Source organism: Benincasa hispida, chromosome 1, assembly GCF_009727055.1.
Source record: "Benincasa hispida cultivar B227 chromosome 1, ASM972705v1, whole genome shotgun sequence".
NCBI lineage: Eukaryota > Viridiplantae > Streptophyta > Magnoliopsida > Cucurbitales > Cucurbitaceae > Benincasa > Benincasa hispida.
The window spans coordinates 63623252-63626601 of NC_052349.1; the positions used below are offsets into that span (position 1 = coordinate 63623252).

The following is a 3350-nucleotide window of genomic DNA, read 5'->3' on the forward strand; positions in this document are numbered from 1 at the left end:
GATGCTGTTATAAAAGGAAGTATGAAAATGTTTTCAATTAGATTTTTCGAGGTTATGATCGTCGTTCTTTTGTACAGCCATTGCTGAAAAAGAAGAAGCAGAAAGGTTTGTTGGTTTTACCATGCGTGGGTGAATTCGTGAAGAGAAACGTTGAGCTTAGGGGGCGCCTAAACGTACAAGATCAATCAAGCCGAAGGTAGCAAACTCAAGGGAAGCCTGAACTGTGAAAAGATCTTGATATAGGTGACATCAAGTTTAGAGGGAGTCTAAACAAATTGCTTATCTAAGATTTACTATATTACATGATAGTTGTTCCATTGGTTAAGTACATCTTCTTGTAAACCTTCTTAATACTATTGGGTTTCTTTTCAATTTGGGCCTTGTGCCCCCTAGATGTAGGTAAAGTTATACCGAATTAGGTCAACATATTGTATGTTATTTTCTTCTCTACTAGTTTTTCTGTCAGTGTCACTGTGTCCATCACCATATATTCAGTTGATTGTCTGTACCTTTTTCAGTTTTCAGCGACGCAAGGATTCTTTGGTTAGAATCATGAATCCCAAAAGTAGTCTTTTGGAACTTCTCTTTGCATTTGGGCTTCTATTGGGTGGTCATATGGCTGTCGGGGACTCTAGGGTTCAATACATTTCACACAACTCGTATCCTTTAACAAAATATTTTTTTCTTTTAGAAGAATGATTTATTTTTTTGTTATATAAACAATCTAAACTTTAAGAAGAATTATGAATTCGACATTACAATATTTGATCAATTCTTCTGCCTCTAGGAGTTCTGAGTCCAAACTTGTTGGAGTGTGAATAAAGTTCCACATTGGTTAGGTAAGGGTCGAGGAAGATCTATGTTACGAGGCATTTTCGGTAAAAATTAAAAATAAAGCATGAGGTTTATGTCGAAGGTGGACAATATCGTATCATTATGAAGATATTTGGATGATCATTGTTCCCAACAAAACTCTTATATATATTAGAAGTGATGAAATTACTGTAAAACGTTTCCTCGTGTGATCATCAAATCACTAACTTGAATAAACATTCACAAATAAAACTGGTAAGTTGGACTTATAAAACCCTTGTTTATTCATAATACCTCGGCCACAATATATATAATAAATCAAGTACTACACTTTCTCATAACCAGTTTCGATAGCCGTCGTCATGGGTGGTAGCCGGAGCGATGGACCGCGACCTTGTTTGCCACCTGTGGGTTGTCAATATAGTTGCCACCTCTAGGCAGAGCCGAACTCAGAAGTCGACTCCCATCCCTATTCTTCCCATCCATATTCATCGTCTCATCTGTTACCATAAAACACAACTCAACAACAACTAGACCTCTAATTTGCTCATCTCAGTTTTATAATGGAAATATTAACGTTACCCATGTTAGATTTCATCACTTTCTTTACCAAAAAATGAAAAAAAAAAAAAAAAAGAACAATCTTTCCTTACGCAATAGCAAGAACTTTGGAAGTTGAAATATAATATGTTTTAAAGAAGATGAATTGGAGTGTGTTTTTAAGGGGAAAAAAATTAAGAGAATGTTCGAGAGTGGATTTACATGGTTAAACTAAGCTTTTTGAGGTTTAAAAATCACTTTTGATTAAATAGGTTCTTACCATTTAGAATCAATTTAGTACTTGATTTTAAACTTCTAAATGTCACACTAGTTCTACGTCTAAAAATCTCCAAATTTTGAGATGTAAAAGGTTGAGATATCAAAATAATTTTTTATTTTTCTCTTATGTGTTCTTCCAATAAAAAACTTTAACCCACATTAAAGGGGTATCATTCTACAACTGCTAAAACTTCGAAGATTCATATTCTACTAAAACTGCCTCATCTTTTAATCATTAAATTAATTAATATTCACAAAATGAAAAATGATTTTAAATCATTTTCTAAGTCTTTGAAGTGATTTTGAAAAGTGAAAAATAATTTGACACTCTCTAAATCACTCTAAAATATACAATAAATTGTTGGAACGAAGAAAAGATAATAATTAAAATAAAGAAAGAAGATAAAAGGCGTATGGGGCTTACGATCTGCATGAAGTAAAGTAGTATGGATGAGTCTCCCTGCTGCCATACATAAAAGGAGAAGAAGCATAACACTAAAAAATAATATGGACTCTCTCTTTAAACCCATTGGCATCAAAACTCTCTTTTAAAATTTTCTTTTTTCTCTTTTTGGGATGAATTCTATGTCATGGTTTTATGGGCATATATATAGATTACGTCTCAAAATTAATTTACAACGAAAGAAGTATTTGAAACATTTATTTAAAAATAGAGAAAGTTCTCCATCTTTCTAATGTTGGATCTTCAACTCTTTATTTTATTGTTTAAATTAGGTGGAGAACATATTATGATTTTGTGAAAGATTTTTGTTGGGAATGCGACCAAAGTCCCACATTGGTTAGATAAGAGGAGAATCATGGGTATATAAGTGAGAATGACTATCTCCATTGGAATGAGGCATTTTGGGGTGAAACAAAAAACAAAACCATGAAGGTTTATGCTCAAAGTGAACAATATCATATCATTGTGAGGATAGTTTGAGAGTCTCGTTCTTATCAATTTTTTCTAGTTGGAATTCATTCATTACTTTTTATTTTATAATATCTTTTACTAAAAAAGTTAAGATGCAACTAAGAATTGTAAAGTTTTTTTTTTTTTTTTTAGGTGCTTCTAATAATTAATCAGCTGAGTGGACTTGGGAGTCAACCACTGAGGTTGACATCAAGTCTCCACCAAACCCACAGGTATTAACAATGCCAAAATTTATCTGCAGCCAAGATTGACTCTCCAAGATGCCCATGCCATGGGATGATCCAAATGCCCGGAAAATGAGGGGTTGATCGATCTACGTATGGTAACCTACAAACAATAAATAAAGTACCAACAACTAAATAAATAAATAATACATAGAGCTTGGTAACCTAATTTGGTGGTATACCATCTACGTATGGAGAGCAGTTAGTCCAAAAAAGATAAATTCATTATTATGAAAAGTCAAGTATTTACAACGTTGTACTTATCTGTAAAGTTATGACAATTACAATGACTCGTGTGGAGCCTAATTTATGTTAAACACCTAGGCTCCCCTAAATGCGAGACTCATTTTCAACAAAATTTAGGCACCTCTTAAGTATGTGAATACTAGTGATGTATCACTTAAGCTTCCTTTAAGTGTGTAATACCTTCTCGTTAATGCTTTATCTTTCTGCCATCATTTGAAAATTGCTACATTTGATAAACTTAGATTATATTACTGATATAATATAACTAATATTATATTGCTTCGAATATTACTAATTTTTACCTAAATTATATT

The 3350-nt window shown here is 32.6% G+C and overlaps 1 long non-coding RNA gene across 1 annotated transcript; it reads right to left on the minus strand.

The window, feature by feature from the left end:
• Window positions 1-1072: 1072 nt before the first annotated feature.
• On the minus strand, window positions 1073-2220 carry LOC120090950. Its single transcript, XR_005485616.1, has 2 exons — window positions 2057-2220; window positions 1073-1313 (listed from the first exon to the last, which is right to left on the minus strand). It is a non-coding gene; the product is annotated as an uncharacterized LOC120090950 (long non-coding RNA).
• Window positions 2221-3350: the final 1130 nt, after the last annotated feature.